Source organism: Macaca fascicularis, chromosome 11 (assembly GCF_037993035.2).
Source record: "Macaca fascicularis isolate 582-1 chromosome 11, T2T-MFA8v1.1".
NCBI lineage: Eukaryota > Metazoa > Chordata > Mammalia > Primates > Cercopithecidae > Macaca > Macaca fascicularis.
The window spans coordinates 105,304,907-105,330,586 of record NC_088385.1 but is presented as its reverse complement, the minus strand read 5'-3'; the positions used below and the strand labels follow the sequence as shown (position 1 = coordinate 105,330,586).

Sequence of the window (25,680 nt, the reverse complement as noted above, 5' to 3'; positions counted from 1 at the left end):
ATCTATGGAAGCATTAGACTTTCAAGCGTAACTCTTAGTAAGTTAGTGATAGTTTCCTGAAATCTTACTTTTAGCACTGGAGGTTTAAAAATACTGCTTATTTTATATGTAATAGAACTTGTTCAGAAGGTCAAACAGAAATGAAACTTGGTCAGGAAGAGTTCATGCTGTTTATATGATCTCTCCTCTAGGCACCAAAATTTTCAGTGCACTTGTAAATTGGATCTGACCAGTCTTAGCAACAGCAGTAGAAATGGCAGCCTTATTTATGGAATTCCTCTCTTATTTGGAGTATTCGAATTCTTTGAATTCTTCTTATTATATCTTCTTCTTATTTGAATTCTTTTAACATGGAATTCTAGAAGATCACGAGACCTCCATGTCACAGATATACCCATGTAACAAACCTGCACATGGACCCCCTGAATCAAAAATAAAAGTTGAAATTATAAAAAGTGAAATAAAAGATCATCAATGTTTATTTGAGAATGTCTCAAATAAAAGATGCTCAATGTTTATTTGAGCGTCTACGCCAAGGAAAGAATGGCATCGTTTACATAACATTAAGCTGCAAACAAATTATACTGATCAAAGCGTAGCACTAAAGCTAGTATTTCCTACCAATCTGCTAGACTAATATATTAATATAATATAATGTAGTATAATTAATCTACCTAAGGGAAACATCCTGGCCCTGCTTGGATCCTTTCCTTCTGTTGGCATCTTGGGTCTGTGTTTTCAGTTTTCAGGCCCCATGCTGGCCTGTGTTGCACATATCCAAGGCTGCTGTACCGTGTGCAGACTGGTCAGTCATCAGCCTATACATTTTTAATAATTATATTTAAAGCATGGGATCACGATCAGCTGTCTTTCTGTAACACTGTAGTCCTATTTTTATTAGTTACTGCATTAATTTATGTAGTGCTGGAACTTTAGATACAGGTAATTCAATTTCTGCAAATATGTCTGCCTTCTGTGGCTGTCTGAGGATGGGAGAAAATAACTTCCATGCTGAGACCTATCTCATACTGGCTTGTCTCTTGTGCTGAAGTCATTGGCTCTGTATGTCTTGATATCAAACATCCATAGGATACATATTTGCTTTATTTATTTTTTTCTTGAGACAGGGTGTCACTCTGTCGCCCAGGCTGGAGTGCGGTGGCAGATCTTGGCTCACTGCAACCTCCGCCTCCCAGGTTCAAATGATTCTCCTGCCTCAGACTCCCGAGTAGCTGGGATTACAGGCATCCACCACCATGCCCAACTAATTTTTGTATTTTTAGTAGAGACAGGGTTTCACCATGTTGGCCAGGCTGGCCTCGAACTCCTGACCTCAGGTGATCCGTCTGCCTCTACCTCCCAAAGTGTTGGGATTACAGGCATGAGCCACCGCAGCAGGGCTACGTGTGTTTTTGGATTGTTGCAGTAAAGCAGCGTGGTGACAAAAAGTCCATCAATCCTATATGTTACTCACTGCAATAGAACTTGTTTCTTCAGCTCCCTCCTCTTTACAGTGAGATGACTACCAATTCACAAGCTTTCATTTTTTCAAGTTCTATTTCAAATGAGATAATGAGGGTGAAAATATCTTGTTTACAACTTAGCATTTAGGCTGCACTGCCTATGGAGTAACTGTTCTTTTATTCCTTTACTTAATAAACTTGCTTTCACTTTACTCTATGGACTTGCCTCGAATTATTGCTTGTGCAAGATCTAAAATCCCTCTCTTGGGGTCTGGATCAGGACTCCTTTCCAGTAACATCTTTCTGGCAAACCGTGGAAAGGAGGACACCGAGGAGACCCCCGACCCAAAGGAAATAGACTGCAGCACTGATTGGCTGACTTTTGATATCACCTTTCGTTGGAACTCGGAGTTATTAATGGCCCTTGCCATACCAGCACTTTCTGACTGAGCTCTGCTCTACCCTGAATGCAAGAGACCTAATAGTTAGGCAGGCATATTGTCTCCCCTTATTCAGCCTGAAGAAGTTGCAGAAGATGGGTCTTGATCCCTCTAGAAGCGTTAGGATTAAGGATTCTCTTATAAAAGGGGGGGGGGGGGGAAATGTCAGAGGTGTTTAAACAAGAGCAACTCCATCTTGAACAGGGCTGGGTAAAATAAGGCTGAGACCTGCTCAGCTGAATTCTCAGCAAGTTAAAGCATTCTTAGTCATAGGATGAGATAGAAGGTCGGCACAAGACCTAAAGGCCTTGCTGATAAAACAGTTTGCAGAGGAACCAATAGGCTATACATAGATATATAGAAAGAGATTTACTATTGTTACAGCCTCACTAATGCACCACAATGTAGTAGTCTCATTGCCTGAAGTAGTATCTGGGTCCTTTGTCTCACAACCAAGGAAGTTAAAGAGCACAGACATCAAGGGTGAGGTTGTAGCGAAAGTTTAATAATTGAATGAAGAAGGCTCTTTGCTGCAGAGAGGGGACCCAGAAGACAGCCGCCGTTTTTACAGCTGAATGCAAAGCTTCTATAAGAAACCCATGAGGGCTGGGCATCTCGTTTGCATAAGGTGCACCTTTCTGGTAGCTTCACCCTGTCCTCCTAGTGTACATGCGGGCCCTTAGCTTGAGTTCTTCCCTATTGCTTCGTTTCCCTTACTGCACATGTGTCAGGGGATGAAATTTTCCATTGTGAGCATGTCTGGGCAAGTCACCTGTATAGCTTTTCTTTCTTTTTTCTTTTTTTTTTTTGAGACAGAGTCTCGCTCTGCCGCCCAGGCTGGAGTGCAGTGGCCAGATCTCAGCTCACTGCAAGCTCCTCCGCCTCCCGGGTTTACGCCGTTCTCCTACCTCAGCCTCCCGAGTGGCTGGGACTACAGGTGCCCGCCACCTCGCCCGGCTAGTTTTTGTATTTTTTTTTTTTAGTAGAGACGGGGTTTCACCGTGTTAGCCAGGATGGTCTCCATCTCCTGACCTCCTAATCCGCCCGCCTCGGCCTCCCAAAGTGCTGGGATTACAGGCTTGAGCCACCGCGCCCAGCCCTAGCCTTTCTTATCTGTGCAGCTGTGGCCATGTCTTCGGCATGCCCCTCTGTGCAAGTTCCCTTATCTGTGCCTTCAGGCTGTTCTTTGGTTTGAAAGGATTCAACCGAGGACCCGCCCTAACTGCCTGCCTGATGGGTTTTTTTCCTTTCTCCTCTCTCATTCTGAGGGATTGGCACATGAAGATATGGAGGCTGAGAAGTTCCACAGTCAGTTGTCTGCAACAGCAGGTGATATGGTTTTGCTGTGTCCCCACCCGAATCTTAACTTGAATTGTATCTCCCAGAATTCCCACAAGCTGTGGGAGGGACCCAGGGGGAGGTAATTGAATCATGGGAGCCGGTCTTTCCTGGGCTATTCTCTTGATCGTGAGTAAGTCTAACGAGATCTGATGGGTTTATTAGGGGTTTCCGTTTTTTGCTTCTTCCTCATTTTTCTCTTGCCGCTGCCATGTTAGAGGTGCCTTTCACCTCCTGTCATGATTCTGAGGCCTCCCCAGCCATGTGGAACTGTAAGTCCAATTAAACTTCTATTTCTTTCCAGTCTCGGGTATGTCTTTATCAGCAGCGTGAAAACAGACTAATACAGCAGTAAAGCCAGTGGTGGAGATCCAGCCCAAACCTGAAGGCCAGAGAGCCAGGGGAGCCAATGGCGACAATCTCCATCTGAGCTAGAAGGCCTAACAATAGGGAGTAGCAGTGTCTGAGGACAGGAGGAGATGGATGTCCCAGCTCAAGCGGAGGGTAAGTTCGCCTTTCCTCTGCTTTTTTGTTCTATCCAGGCCCTGAATGGATTGAATAATGCCCACCTGAATTAGTGAGGGAGACTTTCTTCACTCAGTTACTGATTCAAATGTTAATCTCTGCTGGGAACACTCACAGACACACCCAGAAATAATGTTTTACCAGCTGTCTGGGTATTTCTTAGCTCAATTAAGTTGATGCATAAAATTAGCCATCATAGCCGTCTATTATTAAACAAACAAACAAACAAAAAAAGGATTACACTGTGTACTTGTGGCCAAATTATAGGTTTTTGGAGGTCAATGCTTTTCTTCTGGCTTCCAGAAATGACATGTTTGGTTCTGCTTTTGGCTAGCGGCCTTGGAAACAAGATGGGATTGGCCGGGCGCGGTGGCTCAAGCCTGTAATCCCAGCACTTTGGGAGGCCGAGACGGGCGGATCACGAGGTCAGGAGATCGAGACCATCCTGGCTAACACGGTGAAACCCCGTCTCTACTAAAAAATACAAAAAACTAGCCGGGCGAGGTGGCGGGCGCCTGTAGTCCCAGCTACTCGGGAGGCTGAGGCAGGAGAATGGTCTAAACCCGGGAGGCGGAGCTTGCAGTGAGCTGAGATTTGGCCACTGCACCCCAGCCTGGGCGACAGAGCAAGACTCTGTCTCAAAAAAAAAAAAAAAAAAAAAAAAAGAAACAAGATGGGATAATGTCTGAACCCAATTATGTTGTTCAGACAAACAAGGTTAATCCTAAATTGTTAGAAGGGCTACTCAGGTGTCTCCATCCAAGATCTGGTTGCAAAGAAGGACTTAGATTAATCCCACAGACCACTCTGAGAATCATTTACATAGGGCAAGAATATTGAAAACCTCCTTTCACCTCTACTGGCTCTCAGGGAAAGGTTTCTGGTTCACTTTGAAATGTACATATTTAAACATTCCATCTCAGACTTGCAGTTGTGATGAACTGTGATCTCCCATCAGCTAGTCTTTTGAACTTGAAAGTATTGCCTACTTTTTTTTCTTCTTTTGCTTATTAGGCCCTTTTCATGGGTGAACTAATAATAAATAGAAATTAAATAGCAAGCAAACAACCAACCAAAGAGGGGGGAGATGAAGTAATAAAATGGTACCTGTTCAGTTATGGTAAGCGGATTATTATTAATCTAAAACATCACAAGCTCCTGATGGCAAGGCAAATTTTTGCGGCACTCTGTGTTTAATTCCTATTTAATGACAATTTTAAGAGAATTTGGCATGAAGACAAAGGCAGAGTTTGAAGTCCAACTATCATTGATTGAAGCTTCTGCAGCCACCTTAGCAAAAATGAAGATGCTGCGCAGACAGTTTTGCTTCAAAAGCACAATAGGTCTCAGTGTGGTGGCTCATGCCTGTAATTCCAGCACTTTGGGAGGCCAAGGTGGAGGGATCTCTTGAGCCCAGGAATTTGAGACCACCCCAGACAATATAACAAGAGCCCATTGTTTCAAAAAATTAAAAAACAAAGACAAAAAAAGGCATCATGGTTTAGACCTCACTCACGTTTATGTGAATAAATCCTATATGAATTTATACCTCTTGAATTCTGCACATATAATACCTGAGAGGTAGACTTTAGATTTGGTGTCTAAAATCAAAACAGAGGCTAGAACATGAAGAAAATATCCTGGCATTTATTTTTCAGGGATCTTGACACACAGGATTATGAGTAGACATGAAAATATCGACCCAGCTGTAGACAGCAACTGTCAGCAGCTGAGAAATAACCTGGCAGAAGAAGTTTCATCAGTGACTGGGGGGAGTGACACAGTCAAATTCTCTGTCCTGATTTTGGGATAATGAAAACTGATACGTGTACCTTCGGGTTCTCTAAAATATAAGTGGAAAATGAACATTTGCATCTTCCCCACCCACACCCCACTCCCAACTCCCCCAGTCCAATATGCATGTTCTTAGACTCCTGCAGCAAGGGAGCCCAGGACAGCATTTGAGAGCTGCTAGCCAACTGGTTAAGAGCAAGAATTCTGGATCAAAAGGATCTGACTGGGTTTAAATCCTGGCTCAACCATCTGTTAGCTCTGGCAAAGTTATTTAACCTTTTTTGGTACTTTATTTTCCTCATTTTAAAAATGGGCTTAAAAATCCCCCCCAAACTAGCTCATAGGGCTGTTGTCAGGGTTAAATGAGCCAAAATATAAAATAAAGTGCTTAGGATAGTGTGTGGCATACATTAGGTGCTACATAAATGTTAACATTGCTTGTATTGGGAGGCTGTGATCCAAGTTTTGTGCTAGAAAGCGCCACAGAGAAAAGGGACCAGCCCGGACACTTTTGGTTGCAATGAACAAAAACCCGACCAGATTTGCCTACACAGTAGAGGGAATGTATTAGCTCATGTATCTGAAAAGTGGGAGGGAGAGAGGGTTTGGGGTAAGACTTGATCCAGTGCATCATGAATAAATCAGGCTACTTTTGTTGCTGATATTTTCACTCTATCTTCCATACGTTGTGATGCCAGCTTCATCCCAAGGCTGGCTTCCCTCTGGATCCCAGGGTGTCTGTTAGTGGCCACCAGGATGCTATGCTTCCTCGTTCACATCTAGTGAGATATTATCTTTGTCTTAGCAGTTCTAGGAAAAATGCTGAGAATGCCAAAGATACATTGCAGTAGGGTAGAGAGATTGAATTCAACTCCGTTGAAAAAAAAGTGGGAGAATTTTTAAGCTAAGGGGCTCTGGGGAAGGAGAAAGGGAGGAAGAGAGGCTAGGAAGACAACAGTGCCTGTTACAGAAGATTTTTGTGTGTGACCTTTGGTAGCACTTGCTGAGGGTTTTGACTTAGTTCTGAGAGAGAAGGAAGGATCATGATAGTGATAACATAAGCAAATTCCTGAAAAATGTTTTCTGTTGTCCAAATCCACGAAGACCAAAGCTTTACTTCAGGTGAGTCTGCACATCTGCAGAGTAACTTACGGAGCAGGCTACCCTGCTGGGAAAATATCTGTTGACTTGCCTCCTTTCTTCTTGGAATGTTCTTTTAATATCGATTAAAAGACCACATAACAGAGGAAGGAAACTGGATGGAAAGATCTGGAAGTGAGGCTCTCAGCAAAGACCTTGGGAGAGATTTGAGAAACAGGATCATGAACAGTAAGAGACCCAGTTTGGAATCTCAGCCCCTTCATGTAGCAGCAGGATTCTGGATGAGTCACTAACTCACTCTGAGCCTCATTTCCTCATTTGTAAAGTGGGACTAGTAACTGTATCTCCTCAAAAGGATTGTTATAAACATTAAATGAGATATGTATGAATACTTGGTTGCACAGAAAAGATGCTTAAACGTCTTAACGATTGTTATTACTATTGTTGTTACTGTTATTCTACAGGCAGCAAATATAATAGAGGCCCTGAGATCTGAAAGGGGAAGAAGACATTCTAACCTTCCCAAGATGGTAAAACAGGATACAGTGAGCCTCGGGTTAGGACTCAGAGATTATTTAGAATTTCCATATTTTCCTCTACTGAATTAGAATTTGTTACATTGTATTTTATGAGACAAATCTCTTTCTTCCCCATATTCTGGGTTGAGTAATTCCACTTAAGTAGGAATTATTTAGGAATCTATACTATGAAAAAAATCATAGATTTGCACAGAGACTGAGTAATAAGGGTATTCCATGGAGCATTTTGTTTGAAGGGAATAAAAGAAAATTGGAAATTGCTTAAAAATCCAACAGTCCAGGATTGATGAAATCAGACCTTATTATAAAACATATCAGTCAGCATGCTTTTTGCTGCAAATAAGACAATCCTTCCTTCCTCCTTATCTCTTTAAATTAGGTTATTAGGTGATACAACATTTATTACCTAAACAAATACAGAGGTAGAACTGGCTCCGGATATGGAATTTCAAAGTATATCTCAGTTTCTTGGTGCTTCTTGCTTGGACCTTGATGTGTTGGCATTATCCTCAGTCTGGTAGCAAGATGGCTGCTGCATTTCTAGCATCCTGTCTAGACAAAACAACCTCCAGGGAGAAAGAGCCACGCCTCCTCCCTAGAAACTCCAACTGCTCCTTCCTCTCCTGTGAATAATACACGAAGTGAAAAAAAAGCAGATTATGAAACCACAGGGCAAATTTCCCCACTTTTTTTTTCCAAGAAATATTTGCCAATTTTGTTTGTTTTTGCCTCCGGATGAACTTCAGAATTAGCTTATCAATTTTTATAAAATATCTTATTAAGCGTCGATTGGGTTATTTGGGATTTATCAATTCATCTGGGGAGAAATGGACCTAACAGTTCTTCTAATTTAGAAAACAGCAAAGTGGTAGCATTGTTTATACCATTGGAAAATAGGAAAGAACTTCCCAGCAATAGGAAAATAGATGAATAAAACATAATATAGTCATACAACAGAATATCATACAGCAGTTAAAAAGAATGAGCTGGCAGCATAGGGTAGTGCTAAAAGGTATGATAACATTGATGTAAATGACACACAAAAAAAGAGCACACAGTACAATACTCTCTACTGTTCATAAGTACATGCATATGTATGCAAAAACTATAAAAAGGCATTGAAAAGATTCATCAAATTTATGATAATGGCTGCCTCTAGGGAGCATGGAAGAAGAATGAGGAAAAGGAGACATTAACTGTATCTACAGTGTTTAATTTCTTTCATTTTGAAAATATTTGAAACATGGTAGGCTCTGGGGGCAGAGAACTGGATGTTGGGGCAACAGCGGTGAAGGGGGAGAGTTTCACTCTAAATCCTTTCATACTTTTTATAATCCAAATCATGCGAATTGTCTCACTGACTCAACATAGATAAAACCATAAAAAGACTCTAAAATGCATAACAGTATGTTAACAATAATCTATTTTCACTGGTACTTTTATTCTCTATATATTTCATATTAAAAAATTATCTTTAGGCCGGGTGCAGTGGCTCATGCCTGTAATCCCAGCACTTTGGGAGGCCCAGGCAGGCAGATCACAAGGTCAAGAGATCAAGATCATCCTGGCCAACATGGTGAAAGCCGTTTTCTACTAAAAATACAAAAATTAGCCGGGCGTGGTACGAGCCTGTAGTCCCAGCTACTCAGGAGGCTGAGGCAGGAGAACCGCTTGAACCTGGGAGGTGGAGGCTGCAGTGAGCCGAGATTGCGCCAATGCACTCCTGCCTGGTGACAGAGTGAGAATCCGTTAAAAAAAATTATCTTTAAAGAAAGAAAAAAACTAGGTTTGGTGCAGTGGCTCTCACCTGTAATCCCAGCACTTCGGGAGGCCGAGGCAGATGGATCACTTGAGGTCAGGAGTTTGAGACCAGTTTGGCCAACATGGTGAATCCCCATCTCTATTAAAAATACAAAAATTAGCTGAGTGTGGTGGTGCATGACTGTAGTCCCAGCTACTTGGGAGCCTGAGGCAGGAGAATGGCTTGAACCAGGGAGGTGGAGGTTGCAGTGAGCCGAGATGTTGCCATTGCATTCCAGCCTGGGTGACAGAGCGAGACAAAACAAAACAAACAAACAACAACAACAACAACAAAAAAACTAGTAATGTGCACACTGTTAGTGATGTAGGTGGTATCATTGGTGGCAGCTGGAGGTAGCTGAAGAAGAGGTGGAGGTGTGCAGGGTTGGTGGAGGTTGTTAGTGCTACATCTCCAGTGTAATATATGCTTTTATTACTCTCTGTGTGAACTTTGCACATGAATGTCCCCCAATGTCAGATTCTGATAAGAGAAATCAAACAAATATAATTAAAGATAAACACATAAGTCAAATATGGTGGAGAGGAATGGAATGAGTTGCTCTTACCTATTTTCTTCATGCCAGCTCCTCCACAGGCTTGTCTACTAATGTCCCCCAGTCTAGACTTGTTTCCCAGTGTCCCCAATCCAGACTTTTGTGCAAGAGTTTTGGAACTTGAGAAGGACGGACAAGCCTCACAAGAATGCTTTGTACTCCACAGTGTTCCTTGAGTAGTGATGCTTTGTGCTCTGATCTCATGAGTTTCCTACCTTACACCATCAACATCTCATTTTTCCAAGACCACTTTCATACTGTATGATGGGATGGAAACCACATTTTTCTTTCACCTGCCCTTTGTTCTCTTAGCTTCCTACCCCTTCCTCTTCCAAGAGAGGCCCAGACACACTAAGGGGCTTCTCAGGAGAAAACAAGCCAGAAGCCTAGAAGAACATCAATTTCCCTGAGGTCAAGTGGCAGACGAGAGTGTCAACAGCTTGTTCCTAGAAACCTAGAAAGAAAGAGGCCATTGAGGCACCAGGCTGGTAGGGATGGGAGGTATAAATGAAAGAGAGACAAAGGGATCTTATGGGGAAGTAGAAAGAGGCAGTCTTGGGAGTTATAATGAGCTGCTGTGGATACTCTTTAGTATTTGAAAGAGACAAGAAAGAAGATTAAAAACTCCTGGGCTCTGCTTCTTTACACATGAGACTGCTCTGAAGCTGTAGTATAGGGACTTTATATGCATTATGATTATAATGGGCTGACTCTACAGGGCATGCAGTGGTCCTGAGGCTTTCTGTGGGGTTCATTTAATCACAAATGTAATTCCAGAGCTCTGGAACTTGGAGGACCCTTGTGTCAGGGTTTCAGCTGTACCTCTGTGTAGGTCCACCATGGGAGCCACTGCCTCCTCCTTCTGTCTTCCTTTCTTCAGGAGATGCCATTCCAAGAAAACCATGGAAGCAGAAAAGAGGAAGGCGGAAACAAAGATGAAGTAAGAAGCTATGTCCTCTGTGCATGGAGACAGCAGATCTATTAGTAGACAGGATGAAGAGAAAAGGTGGGAAGAAAAGCCACATGGCTGATGTGACAAGGAAGAAAGTGGGTCTCTCAGCTCTTCCCTTCTTGTTTTTCCCCTTTTCCCAGTGCCAAGAAATGTATTTTTGGGGGCTGCATTCTTCCCACCAAAATTTAGAAGGACGCTGTTGCCAGGTTTGAAGACCACTTGAAACAATAATTGTTGTTATTCTGCTATACTTACCAAGGATGACAAAACTATTTACATGCTGGGGATAGCATGCTAGAAAAATTGCTAAACAAATTGTATTTTTTCCTTCTATAAAATCAGAGTTGCAAAGAGCAATATATTAGGCATTTTCTTTGCCAAAGAACTTTAGCTACGATTTTCTCCTTTAAAATTCATATTAATGATCGTAGATACCAGGTTTCTAAGGGAAAGACTCTTTGCAACATCTTCTATATATACCCTAGGTGTTTCTGTATTGAATTTACTTAAGATTTAGACTCTACAGTTTGATCTCTATCATGTAAAAATATATAGCAAGAAGACTCCTGGGACAAACACTGAAATGTTTATTTTTAATTTTCTCTGGGCATTGACATTCTGGATGATTTTATTTTTTCATACTTCTTTCTATTTTCCATATATTTTACAATCTGTATTCATAGCTTCAAAAATAAAATAGTTGCTGTGAATAATCACTCTATGTAAGTATTTTATGTGACATATGATCGCAAGGATATAAAAAATGTATGAAGCAAAGAGACTGCAAGTAGAAAATACCAAAATATTAACAGTGATTCTTACTGAGTTAGAATTATTCTTTATTTTATAATTATTCTAAATGAACATGAACTACTTTTATAATAGGAAAAAAATATTTTAAGAAGGAATTTATTAAACTTGAACCAAAGAAATGCCAAAAGGGTCAAGCCACTTGGCATTTTCTCTCTCACAGTGGCATTCTAGAATTTTTTTTGAAAGGGCATGTTTTCCCCTGATATCAATCTCAGGAGGTTGAAGGACATACCCTAAACACCTCTAGCTTCCTTTAATAACTGATATGAATGTATTATCCTCCTATATTTAGAAATTCTCTTCAATCGCACTGTGATTCAACTCAAAGGCAAAAATGCACTTGTGCCTAACTTTTAATAAGTCTTATGGAACATGTAGCTGAATTAATGTCTAATTCCCTGTGCTGGGGAAATCCAGCAGGAATACTGGTCCTATGCATATACCCTGGGATAGAGCCAAAGGAGCTAGTCTTGACTGGACTGGGGAGGGGACAGTGTTCTCAGGGGTCTGGAGGCTGACCATGATTAGAGGAAGGGAAGAGTGAAACTGCAGATTGTATCTGAGAAGGGAACTGAGTTTAATATCTGAAAAGCAGTGTTAATGTCAGCTCCAAGGGAGAGGCAGAAATCAGGAAAGATGGAAGAAGGAAGAGATAAATTAGAATTTGGGGTGACAAAAAAATGCAGAAATGTAGTCAGGTAGACCTTGGCTGAAATTCCAGTTCGGCCACTTAGCTAGCTTGGGCAGGTCACTTAACCTCTTTGATCCTCTGTTTCTTCATCTTTGAAATAGGTGTGACCCAGATATCATCCGAGGTCATCTTCTTCTTTGACTTTAACTGAGACTGGCTTCTGGGTAAAGTCTGTGCTCTCTCCCAACAGTCAGGAGTAGGACCAATTGTGATTAACAGAGACTCAAAAATATTAGCTTGATAGAGAGTTTTATTCTCTCCCCCAGCAAAGTCTAGCGATGGGAGAAGAGAGGGGCAAGCATCAATGGCCAATGATATAATCAACCATACCTATGTAATGAAGCCTCCATAAAACTCAAAGGACAGGGTACAGGGAGCTTTCAGGTTGCTGAACACTTGGAGGCGTCTGGTGGGGGCTGTGTCCAGGGAGGCATGAAAGCTCCATGCCCCTTTCCTCGTACCTTTTCCTGTGCATCTCTTCCATCTGGCTCTTTATCTGTATCTATTGTAATATCCTTTATAATACATGGGTAAAACAAGTAAAGAGTTTCCCCGAGTTCTGTAATCCTCTCTAGCAAATTAATTGAACATGAGGAGGTGGATGTGGGAACCCAGGTTTATGGCTGGTCAGTCAGAAGCACAGGTCACAACCTGGGGCTTGCCATTGGCATCTGAAGTTGGGGGAAGTCTTGTGGGACTGTGACTTTAACCTGCAGAGTCTGATGCTATCCCCAGGTAGATAGTAGAAGAACTGAGTGAAGTTATAGGATACCCAGTTGGTGTCTGCTGGAGAATTGCTTGGTGTGTGGTAAACCCAACAGATGCCTGGTCACAGAAACCTTCTGATATGGTTTGGTTCTGTGTCCCCACCCAAATCTCATCTCTAATTGTAATCTCCATGTGTCGAGGGAGGGAGGTGATTGGGTCATGGGGCGGTTCCCCCATGCTGTTCTTGGGATAGTGAGTAAATTCTCACAAGTTCTCATAGTTTTAAAAGTGGAAGTTTTTTTTTTTTTTTCCTGCACTCTCACACTCCCTTCTGTCACCTTGTGAAGAAGGTGCCTGCTTCCCCTTTGCCTTCCTCCGTGATTGTGTTTCCTGAGGCGTCTTAGCCATCCATGCTTCCTGTCAAGCCTACAGAGCTGTGAGTCGATTAAACTTCTTTGCTTGTTAATTACCCAGTCTCAGGTAGTATTTTTCATAGCAGTGTGAGAACATACTAATACACCTTCTGTGCTGCATTGAGTGAGCACGTGAGAGAAGGAAAAACCAACCTCTTGCAGTGATAATTGGAGCAGTGGTCATTCTGCTGGCCTTTTCATCAGCTGACTGATTGTCCTGACTGTTTTCTGCTCCTTGGTCAACTTGGGAATTTATGGGCAGTAATTCAGAAAATAGAGTGGATGTCTTACACTGAGTCTTCCAATTTGACCAAAGCAGTACAAGTCTTTTGAATACTGTTTCAAGTAAAAGTTTTAGAAAGAGATATATAGATTTTCTTTTTCTAGTCCAAAGGAAGACCAGCCTATGCCAGGCTAAGAGTGCTTGAAGGATCTTGGTTGCCCAAAGCAGAAACACACAGAGCTGTCTGCTATCAGATCAATGCTAGCGAAGAGAAGAGTGTTTGTGCCCCACCAAGGGAATACGAACAAAAGAACTTCATTGGCTTTCTCCATCACCTGATTTGACATTGATTTCCAATTTTAAAAAAGGCGTCCAAAGTTAGTCCCTGTGGAGTCAAATATGACAATAGAACAGCTGCTACCTCAGCACAGATGGCAATTTTTTATAGAGGACTTATGAAGAAAGAAGGGGATCTTTTCTCTCTAAATAAAAGCTGCTCATTTAAGATCATTTCTCCTCAACAGCTTCTACTCTACTCAAGAAACTGCTAGCATCTCAATTGTTGAAAACTTTAGGTTAAAAGCAAATAAAATGAATACAAAAAGAAAGTAAACTTCCCTAGATGGTAAGACAGTTGTACCTTAACCAGATATCATAAACCTTTTTACTCTAAGAGAATAAAATGTCAAGTTCTGACCATGGTGCTGACTGACTCAGTGGCTTTGGGAAGTATTTTAGATTCTTTTAGCTGCAGTTTACTTTTCTGTAAAGTGAGAGAGGCAAGCTGCAGATGTTACTTAAGGTGGTTGGCTTCCTTTGTGGGAGAGCAGGTGCTCATCATAGACAAGGGGTTGGTCTTCTATTTTGTAAGTAGAGAAATGTTAGAAACACAAACAAACCAAAACAAATACATGTAGTAGCATGGTTTTGAAGGTAATCTTTAGAGTCAGACTGTTTGATGGGAATCCAGGCTCCACCACTAATTAGTTGTATGACCTTCAATCAGTTACATAAACCCTCTGTGCTTCCATTTCTACATGTATCATATGTATAAAAATAGTACCTACCTTATAGAGTTGTTACATAATGTATGCAAAATGGTTAACCCAAGGTTGGTTTATAATAGGTGCTTAAGGAATTTTTTTTGGAGGTGGAATCTTGCTATGTCACCCAGGCCTGATCTTGACTCACCACAACCTCCGCCTCCTGGCTTCAAGCAATTCTCTTTCCTCAGCCTCCCGAGTAGCTGGGATTACAGGCGTGTGCCACCACGCCTGGCTAATTTTTGTATTTTTAGTAGAGATGGGGTTTCACCATGTTAGCCAGGCTGGTCTCAAACTCCTGACCTTAGGCGATCCAACTGCCTCGACCTGCCAAAGTGCTGGGTTTGCTCATGCCTACTAAAAATACCTAAATTAGCCGAGTGCGGTGGTACATGCCTGTAATCCCAGCTACTGGAGAGGCTGAAGGAGGAGAATCGCTTGAACCCAGGAGGCGGAGGTTGCCATGAGCTGAGATCATGCCATTGCACTCCAGCCTGGGCAACAAGAGTGAAACTCTGTCTCAAAAAAAAAAAAAAAAAAAAAAGTGCTGGGATTACAGGCATGAGCCACTGCACCCAGCCGATGCTTAAGCAATGTCAATGCACATTCAACTGATTACCTGGCAGCTCCCTTCCTTTTTCTTAAAATCATGTTAATTTTGTTCATGTTTCCACCCCTCCTCCATGAAGCCCATGTGCCTCAAGAGAGGCTAATTGATCTGAGCTGTAAAGGAGGTCCTGATTATTCAAACCCAGTCCTTCTCAAACTGTTGTGTCATCAGAATAATCTGAAGGGATTGTTACACACACACACACACACACACACACACACACACACCTATTTTTTTTTTTTTTTCCTGGACCACTTCTCTAGTAGGTATAAGGTGAGGTTGAGAATGTTTTCCAGTAAATGCCCAGGTGATGTTGATGTTGCTGGTTTAGGAACCATGCAGAGAACCTCTGGTTTCATCCAGTCATGATGTCAGACCCTCTGCCTTGCCTGGTTGGTTTAGTAAGACAGCAGAAAAAGTTTACTAGGGGCTTCTAGAGAAGGAGCTTTTTATTGTTAAGAGAGAGATGAGTTTCAGGGCATGCTATTCTGAAAAATGGCACATGGCATTTCAGAAAACAACAGAAGCAGGAAGGTCTCTCTCTCTCACTTTCTTTCCACTTCCTCCCTGAAGCAGGCCATAAAACCTAGCTGACCTTCCTCTGAAAGTAGGTCAGAAAATCCTCGTTTCAGATAAAGGGCTTCTCTCCCTATACCCAAAACAAAATAAAGAAATGTCCTCCTCTCTGAAGACACAGAGACACCAAGAAGAATCTGAACAAATAGGTTTTGGTGAGTTACCCCGCTTTATTACCATTGTATCACACCCTTCTGTTTCCCAGTCATCCTTTTGCAGCCCAACTGCCCACAAAAATACAGTCTTCCCTGCTTCTATAGGTCTTCATTTCTGTAGGTGCCTGTGTAACCTAAAATTTATATTAAATAAATTTGTATGCTTTTCTCTTGTTAATCTTTTTTTTTTGTTGTTGTTATAGGGGCCTTTAAACTGCCTTTGCAAAATTATAACAATGAGGAATCTAACATAACTGACTCTACCTTGCTTCTAACCTCACAAGTTAACTGTCTTTGTTCATTCCTATATATAGGCTAACCTAACTATGGAAGAAATTTAGTTTATTGTTTAACTTTAGAGCAAGGATGATAATAGCCCTCGACAGAAAAAGAAGTCTTAAAGTGAGTGGGTGTTGTTTCCATGGTTGTTTTTCCTTTCTTTCTTTTTTTTTAAGTAAACATGTAGTATTGTTTTGTGTCTTTAAACATTTATGTAAATGGCAAACCTGTGTATACCGTACAGATTATCTTGTACTTTGTTTTTATCCATCGACATTTTCTCTCGTTTTAGTTTATTGTGGAGGGACTTCAAGATGGCTGAGTAGAGGCATCTCTTACTCGCCTCTTCTAAGAAGAACCAAAATAGTGAGCAGATAATCGCACTTCAAATAGATTATCTAAGAGAGAGCACTGGAATTCAACAGAGAAATGACAGGAAACACCTAAAGCAAGGAAGGAGAGGGAAGAGAGGAAGCCTGTTTGGCCAAGATCAGCTGGGAGCTGGGAGAGACTCCCCAGTGTGAGGACAAGGTAAATGAGAGATCCCTAGTGGTCCACATTCTCACCATGAACTCCTGCAATCCTACAACAGGAGAGCCTCTCAACCCCAGTGGCCTCAAGACTAACATAGGGGGCTCCCTGGGAACTGTGGGAAGGCACTGCTTTAGAGACGGAGCTCATCCTGGGTCTCACACATCCCTAAGCAGTGGTCTGACGGTGCCATGTTAAGAGCCCAGCCCCCACTGGACTGTGTTTTGCCTGGCAACCAGGATGAGGCAGCAATTTCGCACCCTCCCCCCAACACCTGCCCTGGCCCCATGCAGAGGGGCAGCTGTGCATTCTTACATGCCCCATGGGCAAATTCCACTGCCCACAGCTGCTGTGGCTGCGGACTGCAGGTGATCGAGGCACAGGGGGAAGTCCATGCTCCCTGGCTGCCTGCCTACGGCAGATTCCAGGGAAAGCAACCCATCCTCCCTAGTAGCAGGGCCTCTGCTGCCTCCACCAGAGCATTTTGCTGGCTACGGCTCACCCTACCTTTGCATACGACAGCCAGTGTCTATACGAACCAGTAGGGTGTCCAGCCTGGCTCCACCTTCTCCAGTACCGAGCACAGCGTCCAGAGGCCTGGGGATTGCCCAGCCATCTCCACCACCAGTGGCACCTGAGCACTCCTCCTGGGGTCTAAGTTTGGGCCCACTCAACCTACTGCTACCACCACAACTGCCACTGACCTGCAGGTGCCACATGTGGGTCTGGGGACTGGCCAGCCTGACCTGTCACAGCCACTGCCAACACCAGTGTGGACCACTTGCGTCCCAGAGGGATGTCCATTGCTGCTACTGCCATCACCCATACCACATCCACTGCCCAGGGCCTTGGGAACCTGCTCACATGCCTGGCCCACTGCTGCCATTCCTGGGAACAAGCCTCCCAGAGGCCCAAGAATCAGCCTACCTGGACCAGCTAACACCAGTATGTTTGATGCTCTAGGGCCCTAGGACAGGCATGCTCACCCACTGCTGCCACCGCTGGGGCCTGAAGACTGGCCTACCTGGTGTCCCAGACCCCAGCAAAACTTCTTCACAGTCTCCACTAGCAAACTGCATCCTGTTGTTGAGGAAATCACAGATACCACCAGTGCTGTTTATAGCCAAAGAAATCCTACAAAGACTAATCATCAGGGAAATGCAAATTAAAATCATAATGAGATATCATCATCTTACCCTAGTTAGAATGGCTATCATTAAACAGACAAAAAAAATACCCCTTAAATTGGCAAGGATGTGGAGAAAAGGGAACACTTATACACTGTTGGAAGGAATGTAAATTAGTACAACCACTGTAGAAAACAGTATGGAGGTTCCTCAAACAACTAAAAATAATCATCAGAGAAATGTAAATCAAAACCACAATGAGATACCGTCTCATACCAGTCAGAATAGCTATTATTAAAAAGTCAAAAAACAACAGATGCTGGTGAGGCTGTGGAGAAAAGGGAACACGTACACTCTTGGTGGGAATGTAAATTAGTTCAGCCCCTTAGAAAGCAGTTAGGAGATTTCTCAAAGAACTTAAAACAGAACTACTGTTTGACACTGCGTTCCCATTACTAGGTGTATATCTGGATTAGTTCGTTCTTACATTGCTATAAGGAAATACCTGAGATTGGGTAATTTATAAATAAAAGAGGTTTAATTGACTCACAGTTCCAATGACTGGGGAGGCCTCAGGAAACTTACAATCATGGCAGAAGGCACCTCTTCACAAGGCGGGAGGAGAGAGAATAAGTGCTGAGCAAAGAGGGAATCCCCTTATAAAACTGTCAGATCTTGTGAGAACTCACTATCACGAGAGCACTATGGGGGAAACCACCCCCATGATTTATTTATCTCCACCTGGTCCTGCCCTTGACATTTGGGGATTATTACAATTCAAGGTGAGATTTGGGTAGGGACACAGGGCCAAACCATATCAATAATGAAAAAAAAAAATTATACCAAGAAGACACATGCACTGCTATGTTCATTGTGCACTATTCACAATAGCAAAGACATGGAATTCACCTAGTTGCCCATCAATGGTGGATTGGGTAAAGAAAATGCGGTATACCTATACATACTACAGTACTACAAAGCCATAAAAAAGAAAAAATCATGCCCTTTACAGCAACATGGATTCATCTGGAGGCCATTATCCTAAGTGAAATAACACAGGAACAGAAAACCAAATACTGCATATTCTCACTTGCAAGTGGGAGCTAGATATTGGGTACTCAGGGACATAAAAATGGCAACAATAGAAACTGGGGACCACTAGAGGGACAAAGAGGAAGGGGGCAATGGTTGTAAAACTTACTATTGGGTACTATACTCATTACCTTGGTGACAGGATCATTTGTACCCAAGCCTCAGCATCATACAATATACCTAGGAAATAACCCTGTGCATGTATCCCTTCAATCTAAAGTAAAAATTAAAACCCTGGAAAAAGAACTACCATATGATCCCATCATCCAAATACTAGGTATTTATCATAAAAACAGAAAAAGAAATCAATATATTGAAGAGATATCTACACTGTTATGCTTATTGCAGCACTATTCACAATAGCCAAAATATGGAATCAACTTAATTGCCTACCAATGGATGAATGGATAAAGAAAATGTGGTATAAACACACAATAAAATATTATTCAGCCATGAAAAAGAATGGAATCCTGTCAACTGCAGCAACAAATGGATAGCTGGATGGAACTGGAGGCTGTTAGGTTAAGTGAAATAAACCAGGCAAGACAAATACCACATGTTCTCACTCATATGTGAGAGTTAAAAAAATTGATAACATGGAGGTATAGAGTGGAATAATAAATCCCAGAGACTGGGAAGGGTGTATGTGTGGGCGTTGAGGGAGGATGGAGAAAGGCTGGTTAATGGGTACAAAAATACAATTAGATAGAAGAAACACTTTCTAAAGTTTGATAGCAGAGTAGGGCCACTGTAGTCAACAACAATGTATTTTTCAAAATAGAAGAGTAAACCTGAAATGTACCCAACACACACAGAAAAGATACATACTAAATATCTTGACTTGACCATTACATATTCATGCATGTAACAAAATTTCTTATGTAACCCTAAATATGTACAAGTATAATGTATCAAAAAAAAAAAAAAAACCAAAAAAGATTTAGTTTATTGTAATAGCTTAAAGTGTTCCATTTTAGGAGCAGACCACATTTTTTTTTTATCCATCCTGATAAGCACATAGCCGCTCTAGGGTAGCTACCCAAAGGGGGAACTGCTCCACTGATAGTGGGATGCATCAGCTTAGCAGCTTACTAGGTAGAGCAGAATTGCTCCCCAAAGAGCTACAACAATTCGTCCTCCTACTAGGCACATGCGAATTTCCATTTCTCACATCCTTGCCAACAATTTGTATTAATAAACTTATTTTAAAAAGTTTTTGTGAAAGACATTGTGAAAAAATAGACCATACTTCCCCCACTAATTTTTAAGGCTTTTTTTTTGTTTTTGTCATAAATGAAGTTGCAATACGTAAACCCAAGTCTGTTTCCTGTCTGTCTATTCTGTTCCAGTTGTCACTGTGTCGCCTTGCTCTGTGGTATGACAATGAATCCTGACATCTTTGAGTGTAAGTTTTCCTACATTTTTCTTCTTCAGCATTGTCTTGGTTATTCTCTTTGCCCTTTCTTATTCTATAGGAATGTCAGCATCTGCTTGACCAAGTCTGTGAAAAACCCAGGAGGATTTGACTGCAATGCATTGACTTTATTGATTAATTTGAAGAGAATTGCCAACTTAAAAATATTGCTTCTTTCTTACTCATGAACATGGTGCATTTTTCCATTATTTTTCAGATTTTAAAAATTTACATCCTTCGATAAAATTTTATACTGTTTTCATAATATTAATATATCTCTTTTGCCAGTTATATTCCTATGTACCTTATATTTTTGTTGCTGCTGTGACTGATACAGTTTTAAAATTACATTTTCTAATTGGATGTTGCAGGTGTATAGAGATGTTATTGATTTTTGTATATGATTTTATATCCAATAAACTCTTACTGCTTTTAATAGTTTATATATTCTCATAGATTTTTCTACATGGACAATACTATTATCTCTGAATAATGACAGTTTTGATTCTTCATGTCCAATCTTTACATCTCTTTTTTCCTCCCTCTGGTCTTTGCTTTAGCTAAGACATCCAGGATAGTGCTGAATACAAGTGGCACTAATGGACATCCTTGTTCTTTAAAATGCAATGTTTTAAACATTTTACTATTTAGCATGATATTTGCCAAAGGTTTTTGGTAAATACCTTTATCAAGTCAGGAAAGTTCCCCTGAGTGCTGGTGTCTAAGAGTTTTTATAATAAGTGGATATTGAATTTTATCTATTCTCCTGCATTTTTGAGATTATCATATAGGCTTTTTTTTTCTTTTATCAATTAGGGTTGTGTATTACCTTTATTGATTTTCTAACATTAAATAATCTTTGCATTCCTGAGATAGGCCTTAGTCAGTCATGGGGTATCCATTTTTAAATGCCTCACTGCATTTATTTGCTAATAAATTATTTAAGTCTTTTACATCTATGTTTATGAGTGAACTTGGCCTGTAATTTTCTCTTTTTATATGATCCCTCTCCAGTTTTGGGCACTAAGTACATTAACTTTATATAATAAACCAAGGAGTTTTTCTTTTCTATATGCTTAGTAACAGTTTGAATAAGTTAGGAAACACTATTCCTTGAAGGTTTGAAATATACTTGAATAATCATTTCAGCCCTTATTTGGCCGTGAGGAAGAGCATAGATTGTTAATTAGTGGATTCAATTTTTTATATCAGCATGTCTATTCAGGTTTTTATATTTCTTGTGAGAAAATTTTGGTAATTAATTTTTAAAAAAATGTATGCCTGTCTGGGTTTCAAATTTATTGGCATCAAGTTGTTTATAGTATTCCTAAGATGTTTTAAATTTCTGATGTGTCTGTAATTATGTATCTTTTCTCATGTCTAATATGGATACTTTGTACCTTAGTTCTTTTTCTTATTCAATCTTACCAGAGGTTTAGCTTGTTTCTGGTCACTGCAAATATTCAGCGTTTTGCTCTGTTGATCCTCTTTTATTTATTTATTTCTGTTATTATATGATGAATTTCTACCCTTAAATGTCTTATTTCCTTTCTCCTACTCCTTCATTTGAGTTTACTGGTTTTTTCTATTTTTTTTTGAATCAGATGAAGTTCATTACTTTTTAAAAATTTTCTAAGACTAAATGCATTCAATATCCTCATGAAAGTTGTGATTGTAAGTATCCAATAATACAAAAAGTACAAAACAGACCTGTGGAGTTTGAATATATTAATAAAAAGTGCATGACTGCATGCGGTACATCCTACAGGTAAAGAGAGGTGGAAGGGGAAAAAGAAGACTGTGGTTGAGGGCTAGTGAAACATAAATAAATACAGAAGCAGAGATGATTCACACTAGAGGATATCCTACCACCGATACTACAGCCAAAATTACAAACAAATTTTTTCAGAATAACTCTGGAGGATAATAACGGCTGGACTCTTATAATTCACCTCAAAGACTGTGGGAGAGCCAACCCAAGTCATTGTGCGGTCTGTGCATACGGTGGCTTGTAGCATGTAGTTTTTTCTGAAAGGAGGAAATATAAAATGTGTTTAGATTAACTGTAAAACTACAGGGTGCCCATAAAAGGTGACTAACTCCTTATTGTTACACTATCCAATTTTAAAAATCCTGTTTAAAAAATAAGCACTGAGTTATGTTACTATAGGGCAGGCAAATGCTTCTTCCTCATTATGAAATCTGAACTGGTGATATGTTTTTTTTCTTGCAATAAGAGTACTTTGGTTTGGGTTCAAGTGAGAGGCTTTTAATGAGCATTTTAGAATTGAAGAGCCCTGAGTTCAGGATGTCTCAATGTTCAGAAAGCCTGACTAAAAGAAGCCAAACCAAAACCAACCCACTTGTCATTAATACCACCCCTCTTTTCTTCTAGTAAATTTTACTTTAAATATAGAGTGGGAAAAAACCCTAATAGGCTGAACCAAGTCAAACACCCACTCTTCACAGACAAAACCTTCACAAAAGTTAGCTGAAGTAATCCAGACCTAAAACTGACCTGTGCAGATTTTCAAGGAAGTCATCAGTTATGTAACACAAACAGAAGTCAATTATTTACACACTCAGCAATTCCTCTAAGAAATGTGCCCCAAGAAGCATTAGTTTTTGTTTTGTGCCATCCTGAAGACTACACATTTTAGTTTTGAGATAGTTTAACTTTTGTGTTTGTTTGTTTAATTGAGGCAGAGTCTCTCTCTGTCGCCCAGGCTAGAGTGCAGTGGTGCAGTCTTGGCTCACTGCAACCTCCCTCTCCCGGGTTCAAGCGATTCTCCTGCCTCAGCCTCCTGAGTAGCTGGGATTACAGGCATGCGCCACCATGCCCGCCTAATTTTTATATTTTTAGTAGAGACAGGTTTCACCATGGCCAGGCTGGCCTCAAACTACTGACCTCGAGTGATCCACCCACCTTGGCCTCCCAAAGTTTTGGGATTATGGGTGTGAGCCACCACACCTGGACTCCGATAGTTCAACTTTTTTTTTTTTTTTTTTTTTTTTTTTTTTTGAGACAGAGTCTTGCTCTGTCACCCAGGCTGGAGGCCCGATCTCGGCTCACTGCAAGCTCTGCCTCCCGGGTTCACGCCATTCTCCTGCCTCAGCCTCCCGAATAGCTGGGAATACAGGCACCCGCCTCTACACCCAGCTAATTTTTTGTATTTTTAGTAGATATGGGGTTTCACTGTGTTAGACAGGATGGTCTCGATCTCCTGACCTCTTGATCCACCCGCCTTGCCCTCCCAAAGTGCTGGGATTATAGGCGGGAGCCACCGCACCCGGCCGATAGTTCAACATTTTTAATAGAATGTGTTCTCTATTATGTGTTAATGCTTTGGTACTGTTCATATAGGGTCTTGGCTACCCTAAAGACTTGTTATTTCCCCAAGAGGAGCATTGATTCTGCTTTAGAAGTTTCATAAAAATTGAAATCTTTATCAAGTATTAATATCAAGAGAGGTGGCACAGGATGCAACATATACAGTCATCTTTCCTTTCTGTATATTTAGAAATTACTTTTTCCTTTAAGGTATTTGCAACAGAAAGCACAGTCTGTCCTGCTTAATAATCAGTAGTACAGGTTTCAATCGTTGGAACCTTGGCAAGACCTTAATATTTCAAAATTATTAACAACTACCTCTGGGGGCAAGTCCATGTTACTGAGTTATGACAAATTATTATCATGAGGGAAAACAAGTGTAGCCGGCTACCTTAAAAAATGCCCAACCACTGCTTCTCAATATAGAAGGACTAAAACCACATACCGTTTAGCATATGACAAATCCCATCTCTGTCCCCTGAAATTCCCCTAGTTTCATTCCTTAGAAGGGTATTTAAAAAAGACCTATAGCAGCATTTGGCTTTCTTGTGAAATATCCAGCATCTTAAATATTATTTACAATTCTTTTTTTGTGAAGCTGGAAACTGACTTCAGAATTTGTGAGACTGGTGGGAAAATAACCCATTCAAAACTATTCTAGAATTTCTTTTTTGGCAGAGTAGCAGGTATCCAAGTTAAAAATAGGAGGAACAGTTAGTTGTTTTGTGGTCTTTTCAAAGTTTAAATTGCTTTTTGTTCCCCGTTTCTACTCCTGAGTGAGGTGGGCAGAGATTCTGGCCCCTGCCCTTAGGATTTCTCGGTAGTTGCTTTCGTATTCCTGCGGCAAGGCTTGAACAGATGTGAGTTGATGAGGACTTCCCCAAAATGGCCTTTATAAACAGACCCACTACGTATCTTCTGTCTTTTTCAGTCCGTGAGATCTAAAAAGGAAAACACCTGGTGTTCTGGTAGAACCAGAAGCCATCTCCATAACTGAGCCATCGTCTGACTGGTTGCTGTTACAAGGAGGCACTTGAGGTGGTACTGTGAGCATCATCATTGTGATCTTTACCTTCCTTCTGCAGTTTATTGGTCTGGTTGCTTTTTATCCTCTTCCCAGATACAGTTTTCACTCTCTTTGGTTTCAATGTAGTCTTTAGACTGGGTCCAGCCCTGCATCTGCCACGTGAATCCAGGGTTTTTGGATCCTGCTGGCAACGTCTTCCATCTTTTCACAAACAGGACACAGGCATTGCAGATGTCTCATGCAGCCCCAGAGAGCTCTGGAAGTCCTTTCCATAGGGTTTACTGTCAGTGAAGCGAGAACTGGAGGACTTAACTCTGCAAACACAGCAGCCCTCTATACTTTGGTACATCTTTGGCTTGGGAAAAACCAAACATCTTTTCTTCTGGGCAGTAGTCTTCCAAATCTTCCAGAAGCATCCATTCCATACGAAACAACATGCCGGAGGTGCAGAGTGCACGCCAGGCCAGTCCCTTTCTAAGCCCTCCCTCTTCAACTGCCTTGTCTAGAAAGATTGGCCCATTACCTTTTGACCTTTCTTCTTATCTAATAAATGCATTTCAGGCTAAATTGCCCATAAGTGCTGACTGAGTTGCATCCATCAATTTAGATATGCAATATTTTTATTGTTATTCAAGTCTGAATATTGATAATTTCCTTTATGATTTTGTTGTGGTCCTATAAATTATTTACATGACATTGACATTAAAGATTTCTCTAAGATATATGGTTTTAAAGTCTATTTCTCTACTATTGGTTTCTAATTTTATAGTACTTTGATCACAAAATGTGGTCTGCTGCACAATGTTTTGAATTTGTTGAATCTTGCTTTGTGAGGAAGAGTCTCTAGTAAATTTATTCATGTGTCCTTGAAAATAAAATGCAATCTTTAATTTTTGGTGTAGAATATAAGTTGCAATCTGTTTGGTAAAGTTTATTAATTGTACTACTTAAGTGTCTATTTTCTTTCTGGCTTTTATTCAGTATTGTAAGATGTTAAAATCTTCCTTCCAGGATTATGGATATGTTCATTTCTCCTTGTGAGTCTTTGGTTTTACTTTATATATTTTAAGGCCATGTTATTAGAGACTGTTATAAGACTATTATATCTTTTTTTTCAAATTATTCATTTTATCATTACATC

General features: G+C 40.9%; 1 long non-coding RNA gene and 1 pseudogene across 1 annotated transcript in view; one reads left to right on the top strand and one right to left on the bottom strand.

Annotated features, from left to right (window-relative positions):
- LOC102124823 (uncharacterized) overlaps positions 1–10,601 on the top strand; it is a 178,294-nt gene extending 167,693 nt beyond the window's left edge. Inside the window, exon 5 of the long non-coding RNA XR_012420521.1 lies at positions 10,435–10,601. This is a non-coding gene — a long non-coding RNA (uncharacterized lncRNA). The remainder of the gene's footprint in view (positions 1–10,434) is intronic.
- Positions 10,602–24,253: 13,652 nt separating this feature from the next.
- Positions 24,254–25,301, bottom strand: LOC102124442 (SIN3-HDAC complex-associated factor pseudogene; annotated as a pseudogene).
- Between the last annotated feature and the right edge of the window lie 379 nt (positions 25,302–25,680).